Source organism: Oryza glaberrima, chromosome 10, assembly GCF_000147395.1.
Source record: "Oryza glaberrima chromosome 10, OglaRS2, whole genome shotgun sequence".
Taxonomy (NCBI): Eukaryota; Viridiplantae; Streptophyta; class Magnoliopsida; order Poales; family Poaceae; genus Oryza; species Oryza glaberrima.
In genome coordinates, this window is record NC_068335.1 from 6,908,267 (window position 1) to 6,918,354 (window position 10,088).

The window sequence follows — 10,088 nt, forward strand, 5'->3', positions numbered from 1 at the left end:
CTGCCGGAGAATCGCCTCTGTGACAACGGTGGTTCAATCATATGCAACTCACCTTGATTTCTTCATTGACACCGCAAACAATTGGAGAAGAAGGACCATATTGCTTTTTTCAATTTTTTCTAAGTATTTTTCTACAAAACGTAGCTCAAAATTACTAAACTGCCCATATTTATGTTAATCCAATTCCTAATATACTCTTTGAGAATCAACAGTGAATGTTTAAGTTGAGGAGAGGTACCTTGGGTGCCTTCCAAGCACTATAAAAGGTCTTTTCTACTGTGCTTGGAGTGCGCCAAATCCGTTGATGGCTTCCAATCTAACGATTCATAGTAGAAGGTACCTGTGAAAAGGTACTTAAAAGTGTGGGCCAGGTGTTACTAGGAAAAGGTTAGATATGTAATTTGGTTTCTATATTTCATAAAGAGAGGAAGAACTGAACGGGATACTGTTCTGCATTTCTACTGCTCCGGCCGCCGGAGCGCGGAGAGACAATGACATAACGTCTTCAGTCCGTTGGTGCCAATGCACATGCCTAGGAGTACTTATTTAGTGTTTGCAGATCATATAACTACATGCTAATTGAAGACCACATAATTGATGTTTAGAACTAGGTAAATGATTCGCACGTCTTTCCATATATCTACATGAGATTTGCAAGTGATTGTAAAGACTTCTAAATGAAAAATTGATCGATGTGCCTCCGTCTCTTTGTATGGATTACTTTCTAAAGACAATAGAGATGGATGGATGTATAAATTCTAGTTTTGAAATTGGAGTCATCCATCATATAGCGTTCGAAACTCGGGGAAAAGAAGGTCGGGGTATGTGTGCAGGCTTGCAGGAAGATATAACCAAAGATAAAGAACGGTTAATCACGATGGCTAAAGAAAAACTACTAAACTGCCCATGTTTATGTTAATTCAATTCCTAATATACTCTTTGAGAATCAACGGTGGATGTTTAAGTTGAGGAGAGGTACCTTGGGTACCTTCCAAGCACTATAAAAGGTCTCCCTGGCCTACACTTTTAAGTACCTTTTCACAAGTACCTTCTACTGTGAATCGTTAGATTGGAAGCCATCAACGGATTTGGCGCACTCCAAGCACAGTAGAAAATCTCAGGAAGATAAAATCGCAGCTGACTGAAAGTGTAATAATCAATGTTAATATTATTCTGAAAGTCAGTTTGGAGGACCTTCCATGGGAGCTGAAGAATTGTTTCATGCACTGTTTAGTATATCCAGAGAAGCATTTAATAAAAAGGAAAAGGGCAATAAGGCATTGGATATCAGCCGGATTCATCAAGGAACAATGACAAGACAACTTAACTTTGGAAGAAGTAGCAGAGTGTTATCTCAATGAACTTGTCAACCGATGCCTACTACAGGTGGTCAAGAGAAGCGCTGTTGGACGAGTGAAGAGTTGTCGAATGCACGATGTCATTCGAATTCTCGCCCTCAAAAAGGCAGAAGACGAATGTTTCTGCAGAGATTTTAATGGCTCCAGGCCATTTTCGATTGGGAACACGCGTCGCTTGTCAATTCAGGCACCACCAATATTGAGCAACTAACTCAATCCAATGCAACACAGCCTCTCCTTGTACATGTTCGTGAAATCTATGTTTTCAAGAGTAATCTTGATTTGCTAAAGTCTGTCCTTGTATCTTCCTTCTTGCTGTCAACTTTGGATCTGCAAGGTTGCCATGCTACAAAGTTGCCTGATGAGGTTTTTCAGTTATTTAACCTTCGTTATCTGGGTCTTAGATACACTGGTATTTCAAATCTTCCAGAAGCAATAGGAAGATTACAAAATTTGGAATTCTTGGATGCTTGCAAAGGCAACCTGTCGTTTTTCCCCAAGAGTGTCACAAAACTCCGTCGTTTGAGATTCTTACATGCATGTACAGCTTTGGGAGGAAAGAAGGTTGAACCTTTTGGTGGAGTTCAAGTGCCTATGGGCATTCGACATCTGACAGGCCTGCAGGCTTTGCAGTGCGTCAAAGCACACACAGGAACTCTGAATGAAGTTAAATTCCTGATGGAGCTTAAGACATTTGGTGTATCCAATGTGAAAAGTGAGCACTCGATTATCTTGTGCGAAGCTATCAGCAAAATGAGCAGTCTTGTTCATCTAGAAATTACGGCTATACGTGTGGAAGTGCTGAAGCTGGGAGGTATCCGGTTACCTAAAACCCTTTCTTGGCTTGGTTTAGAAGGGCAGCTAGAGAGAATATCTGTCTCAAGTCCTCTCTTCTTGGTCTGGACTGAAAAACCTCACCCGGTTGAAGCTGTCTTTTTCCAAACTTGATGAAGAATCGTTTTACAGCCTCCTGCCGTTGCGTAGTTTGTGTCAACTTTCGCTCTGTAAGGCTTATGATGGGACCAAGCTGCAATTCACTGCAACATCATTTCCGAAATTGCGTTTGTTATTTATATGGGACGCGCCACAACTCAACCAAGTTAAGATTGAAGAAGGCGCAATTCCAAGCCTAGATGTGCTAAGGTTCAAGCACTGTCCAGAACTGAATATCCTACCTAATGGCATTGTGCACCTTTCCACCCTTACAGAACTATACTTGGAAGATACTGCAGAAGAGCTTATACAGAAGCTCCGTAGAAAAGGGGAATCAAATGAGTGTAACGAATATCATAGGAACATCAACCACATAAGAAAGGTTATTCTTGTACTTACCAAAAATAACATAGAGGAAAGGATTTTGAACAAGAATTCTTCTAATCCCACTGGATCAATATGTTTCCTTAACATACGTACTAGTTATTAACATTCTGGTGTCATCGGTAAAACCTGATGTTTTTTTACAAAAAAAAAACCAGGCATACATCCAGGAGTGAAATGGGATCCTCGTCTAACTGAACTGTTGAAATTATAAGCACATAATGATTTAATTTATTCCATAAATAAATCATGACATTGCAGATGTAAACTAGATTGAACGCATCATTAGATCTACACATGTAAACTAAGCAGTAAAATATGAACATATCAAATATGCACAACATGTCGAACACGTACCGAGGTGGTGCAAAGACCGGTTGCTCGGCAGGAACTACTCGCGGTTGCGAGCGTCGACGAAGGTGCGAAGCACGCGAGCGGAGAGGAAGGCGAGCCGTCGCGGACGAACAGGGAGCAGTCACGCAAAGCGCTTCCCAAAAACCTTATTGCCGCCTTCTCCCAGTGCAAGACGTCGAAGGCAGAGGTTCCGGAGACCTGCTCTCCCGATCGCCGGTGCACGCCAGCGAGTGGGATGGAGTAGTCTACGAGCGACGGCGCAGCACAGAGTAGGAGGCAAACCCTAGATTGATTTCGCGTGTGTTGCGTGAAGGCGGCGGCTCGGTTTATATAGAGATAGATCGCCTGATCAGGGCGCCCGTGTAAACCGAACCGGATAAGTCACGCGTAACCTATCCGGACTCCATGCCCTTTTCACGCACCGGATTTTTCGGAATGTTTCCAAAACAAAACAAATCCGAATTTCCCGCAGCAAAACAAAACTGCAAAAAGAGGCTGCATCTGCGCAAGGGTGAGGAGCCAATTTTGTGGACCATTCGACGCGTACGTCGTGCACACGCGCCGCCTGGCCTGGCCTGGCCTGCCAGGCGAGCGAGCGCGTGCGTGTGTTTCCCCTGGCAAGCGAGCGCGTGCGTGTGTTTCCCCTCTTCTCTCCACCACACAGCTTTAAGTGGCTAGGAGGGCATTCTCCCTTTTAAGGAGGTCCCCCTCTCCTAGAATAAGCAAGGTGGTACTAAACTCCACATGCATGCCATCCCATGAGGTGGGCTTTTATGATTTTCCAAAGAATTAATCTTCGAATGGGCCTTAGCCCATCTATTAATTCCAACAATCCCCCACCAAATCTCAAAATCCCACTGAGATTTGCCTTTTCCAATGTACTGTTTATATACCAGCGGTTCGATGGAGACCGATTAAGGTTGAACATCCACCTAGAACTCCAAGCTACACTTACTCACAACTTGAACAATGGACTACGCCTTGAATTGCAAGTCTTGTGCAAGCAAGTTTCACTCAGAGTCTTATCTGGTACTAGACCGTCTGTAGACTACCCCTCGGGTGGAGCGTATAAGTCATACTCCTAGGTCTTTAGTAAGCTTCCTAGAAGATTCACACAAAATCTCCATAGACTGCGACCAACAGTCAAGCTTACAAAGGTGAGTTATTTCAAGAATGCTCTACAGGATAGCATCTTCGCTAATTAAAGCCAACAGAACTCATTAAGGCATAGCCAACCTGCCTTGCAGCTCATGAGAATACATGCATCTTCACTTATAGAGGGTATTAACTGGTACTCTCCTCTAGTTTACTAATGGTTTGTTCTTCCCAGGTTCTAATTCACGGGATCTTCGATCACATAGACTGGGTTACCACCATAGTATAACTCACATGGGTCTCAAACCCATCTCCTACGATGCATTATCTATCACATTTCGTGATAGTCCCTTTGTGAAGGGATCTGCCAGGTTTCTAGCTGTTTGGATGTAATCCAACGTTATAACTCCAGAGTTTCTCAATTTCCTGACAGACTTCAATCGTCTTTTCACATGTCTAGACGATTTCATATTATCCTTAGAACTATTCACGTTGACAATTACCGTTTGATTGTCATAGTTCATAAGGATAGCCGGCACCGGTTTTTCAACAATAGTCAGATCCATTAATAGATCACGCAGCCATTCTGCCTCAACAGTAGTAGTATCCAGTGACGTCAGTTCTGCTTCCATGGTTGACCTCGTCAAAATGGTCTATTTGCAAGACCTCCACGAAACAGCACCACCACCTAGTGTGAAGACATATCCACTAGTGGCTTTGATCTCATCCACATCAGAGATCTAGTTAGACTCACTATAACCCTCCAGTACTGCAGGATACCTAGTATAGTGAAGCCCCAATTCCATAGTACCTTTCAGATAGCGCATTACTCGCTCAAGCGCACGCCAGTGATCATCTCCCGGATTAGAGGTAAACCGGCTCAACTTGCTCACAGCAAAGGAGATATCAGGCCTAGTTGCACTAGCCAGGTACATCAGCGAGCCAATGATTTGGGAGTATTCCAGTTGATTCCTAGCAATTCTTTTGTTCTTGCGAAGCAACAAGCTAAGATCATAAGGTGTTGGAGAAGGCTTACTATCAATGTAGCCAAAGTGATTCAAGATCTTCTCCACATAATGGGACTGCAAGAGTGTAATCTCATTCTCACCTCTATTTAGCTTAATGTTTAAGATAACATCAGCTACTCCCAAATCCTTCATATCAAAATTTTGAGACAAGAATGATTTAACCTCATTTATCACCTCAAGGTTTGTCCTAAATATCAGTATGTCATCAACATACAAGCACAGAATAACTCCCTCACCCCCACCATGGCAATAGTACACACATTTATCTGCCTCATTGACTGCAAAGCCTGCAGATGTCAATGTTTTGTCAAATTTCTCATGCCATTGCTTAGGAGCTTGTTTCAGACCATACAAAGACTTCAACAATTTGCACACTTTGCCTTCTTGACCTTCAACTACAAACCCATCAGGTTGATCCATATAGATCTCCTCATTCAGCTCTCCATTAAGAAAACCTGTCTTAACATCCATTTGATGAACGAGAAGACCAAGTGAGGCTGCTAGGGAAAGTAGCACACGAATTGTGGTCAATCTAGCAATAGGTGAGTAAGTGTCAAAGAAATCTTCGCCTTCTTTCTGAGTATAGCCCTTAGCAACAAGCCGAGCCTTGTACTTTTCAATAGTACCGTCAGGCCTAAGCTTCTTCTTGAACACCCACTTGCACCCCCACAGGTTTACACCCATAGGGTCGCTCTATCACCTCCCAAGTCCCGTTAGCGATTATGGAATCCATTTCACTACGGACAGCCTCCTTCCAGTAGTCTGCATCAGGAGATGCATATGCTTCTGAAATTGACTTAGGAGTGTCATCCACGAGGTACACAGTGAAATCATCACCAAAGGACTTAGCCGTCCTTTGTCTCTTACTCCTTCGAGGAGCTTCACTGACATCTTCCTCAGTGACATATTCATGTGTATGTTCAGTTTGTTCTGGTGGTGTGATTGAACTAGGAATTACTTCAGAGGGTTGGCTCGAACTACTATGTATATCCTTCATTGGGAAAAAACTCTCAAAGAAGGTAGCATCACGAGACTCCATAATTGTACCAACATGCATGTCAGGTACCTCAGATTTAACTATTAAAAATCTATAGGCAATGCTGTGATGAGCATATCCCAGAAAGACACAGTCCACAGTCTTAGGTCCAAGTTTGCGCTTCTTCGTTATTGGTACATTGACTTTCACCAAGCACCCCCATGTGCGCAAATAAGAAAGTGATGGTTTTCTCCCAATCCATATCCCATATGGTGTTTTGTCTTTATTTCTGTTAGGAACTCTGTTTAACACATGATTCGAGGTCAACAATGCCTCCCCCCACCATGCCTTAGGTAGTCCCGCGGTGTCCAACATGGCATTCACCAAGTCAACCAATGTGCGGTTCTTCCTTTCAGCAATCCCATTAGACTCGGGAGAATAGGGAGGCGTCCTCTCATGTATGATGCCATGTTCGTCACAGAATAAGTCACACTCGTTTGAGAAAAACTCTCCACCACGATCAGACCTAAGCCTTTTTATCTTTCTGTCAAGTTGATTTTCAACTTCTGCCTTATAAATTTTAAAATAGTCTAGAGCCTCGTCTTTCGTTTTCAACAAGTACACATAGCAAAATCTAGTAGCATCATCAATCAACGTCATGAAATATCGTTTCCACCCTTCGTCAACACCCCATTCATTTCACAAAGATCTGAATGTAGGAGTTCTAGTGGTGCCAAGTTTCTCTCCTTGGCAGCCTTGTGAGGCTTGCGCGGTTGCTTCGATTGCACACAACTATGGCACTTAGAACCTTTGACAATGGAAAACTTAGGAATTAAACACATGCTGGAAAGCCGAGACATCAAGCCAAAATTAATATGACATAAACGTGAGTGTCAAACATCAGCCTCATCATCCACACTGCCACAAATATGGTTCACAGACTTATTGCAGAAATCAGAAAAGGAAAAGCGGAACAGGCCTCCGCACTCATAACCTTTACCAATAAAATATCCATGTTTAGACACGACTACTTTATTACACTCAAAAACCAACTTAAATCCGTCTCTAGTTAGACGGGAGCCATTAACAAGATTCCTGTCGATAAAAGGGACATGCTGCACGTTCTTCAGCTGCACAATCTTTCCCGAAGTAAACTTCAGATCTACCGTGCCAACACCATAAACAGAAGCATGTGACCCATTCCCCATTAGGACGGTGGAACCCCGTGCTACCTGATAAGAAGAAAATAATGAGATGTCAGCACAAACATGTACATTGGCCCCAGTATCAACCCACCAATTAGTAGACTGATTAACTGAAAAAACAGTAGGTAAATTACCATACCCGCTTCCATCTCCAGTATTGCCAATGGTCACATTAGCAAACTTAGAAGTCTGCCCTACAGGTGCCTTCATCCCCTTGCGCTGTGGACACTTCCTAGCCAGATGACCAGGCTGCCCACACACAAAGCAAGTCCTCTCATCCTGGTTAGGATTGATGTTGTTCTTCTTCTGCTTCTTGAAGTTGGTGATCTGTTGAGCTTTGTATTTCCCCTTGCTCTTGTTCTGGGCCTTGTGCACAACATTGGCACTGGACTGCCCACCATCGCCCTTAGACGTGGCGTGTTTTTCCCGAGCTTTCTCCTCAACATCAAGAGACGCTATCAACCCCTCAACGGAGTATTCCTGTCTCTTGTGTTTGAGTGCAGTACCGAAACTTCTCCATGATTGAGGTAGTTTCGCAATAACGCACCCGGCCACAAATTTGTCGGGTAAGACACACTTAAGGAGTTCGAGTTCCTTAGTTATGGTTTGTATCTCATGAGCCTGTTAGACTACAGAATGGTTATCAGCCATCTTGTAGTCATGAAACTGCTCCATGATATACAGATCATTGCTAGCATCAGTAGCACCGAATTTAGTATTCAGTGCATCCCACAACTCCTTAGCGTCAGTCATATGCATGTACACCTCGACCAGACGATCGCCAAGAACGCTAAGAATGCATCCCACAAAGAGAGTAGTGGCTTCCTCGAATTGCTTCTGCTGATCAGCAGTAAGAATTCCTTCAGGTTTGCCAGTACTCACCCAGAAGCATTTCATAGCCATCAGCCATAGAGTGACCCTGATCTGCCATCTCTTAAAGTGCACACTGCTAAATTTATCCGGCCTCAATGCATCCGCAAATCCAGCCATAGTAAAATCACAGCGCCTATAATAAGGTTTTTGCATTGTTGAAATTATAAGCACATAATGATTTAATTTATTCCATAAATAAATCATGATATTGCAGATGTAAACTAGATTGAACGCATCATTAGATATACACATGTAAACTAAGCAGTAAAACATGAACAGATCAAATATGCGCAACATGTCGAACACGTACCGAGGTGGTGGAAAGACCGGTTGCTCGGCAGGAACTACTCGCGGTTGCGAGCGTCGACGAAGGCGCGAAGCACGCGAGTGGAGAGGAAGGCGAGCCGTCGTGGAAGAACAGGGAGCAATCGCGCGAAGCGCTTCCCAAAAACCTTATTGCCGTCTTCTCCCGGTGCAGGACGTCAAAGGCAGAGGTTCCGGAGACCTGCTCTCCCGATCGCCGGTGCACGCCGGCGAGCGGGATGGAGTAGTCTACGAGCGACGGCACAGCATAGAGTAGGCGGATAAGTCGCGCATAACCTATCCGCGTGCGTAACCTATCCGGCGCGCGCGTAACCTATCCGGACTCCATGCCGTTTTCATGCACCGAATTTTTCGGAATGTTTCCAAAACAAAACAAATCCGAATTTGCCGCCTACCCTGCCCTGCCCTGAGTGGCGAGCGAGCGCGTGTTTCCCCTCTTCTCTCCACCACACATGCTTCAAGTGGCTAGGAGGGCATCCTCCCTTTTAAGGTGGTCCCCCTCTCCTAGAATAAGCAAGATGGTACTAAACTCGACATGCATGCCATCCCATGAGGTGGGCTTTTGTGATTTTCCAAAGAATTAATCTTCGAATGGGCCTTAGCCCATCTATTAATTACAACAGAACATGCTACATCTGCAAGCAATAAAGTTTTTAAAATACAGTACTCTGGTCCATTCAGAAGTGTTAAAACAATCCAATTTGTTGCTCTTGTGCTATCTTTACTCTTTGTCAACAAGTTAGTGGAACAAGTAGGAGATACGTAGAGCATGGCATGCGGTTTTATAGCTCACACATAGTAATTTTTTATCGATATGGTGCAAAGTATAAACTAATGATACCTTTTGATTATAACATTCTGTTGGTGTCTTTTCCATTCCCCGCAAAAAAAAAAAGAAAAACAAGAACAGAGTTACCAACCATATCAATTTAGAAAATTACAAACTAATATGGGTCTAGGAGATTAAACCGGCTATCTAAGTTGTTTTAGTGATCAAACAAACCTCTAAACCGATTTGGATCACTACAAGGATAAATACCCATCGTATGGATGAACCGGAAGGTTTACGGGACAAACCTACACAGGGTATCGCACTCTCGCAATAAAATCGAACGATTGTGCTGCACGTCGAATATTTATACTATCCAATGTTATTTGTGATCACCACATAATTTCAGATGTGTGGGACTCAAACCTACTTGGTGCCCTACCCTACAAATTCAATGGTAGTGCCAAAATCTAGGCAAATTTTGCCACTACCAATTCTTTGGTAGGGTAGAGTTCATGTAATATGTAATATGTGTTTGGTTTGCTACCATTTACTACCAATATACTTTTTATAGTGAAGAAAGTTCTAGAGTGCTACTCCCTCTGTCCCATAATTTCGAGATTTTGCTGGCAACGTTTGACCACTCGTCTTATTCAAAATTTTTTGAAATTATTATTTATTTTATTTGTGACTTACTTTATTATCTACAGTACTTTAAGTAAAACTTTTCGTTTTTTATATTTGCAAAAAAAAATTTGAATAAGACGAGTGGTCAAACGTTGTAAACAA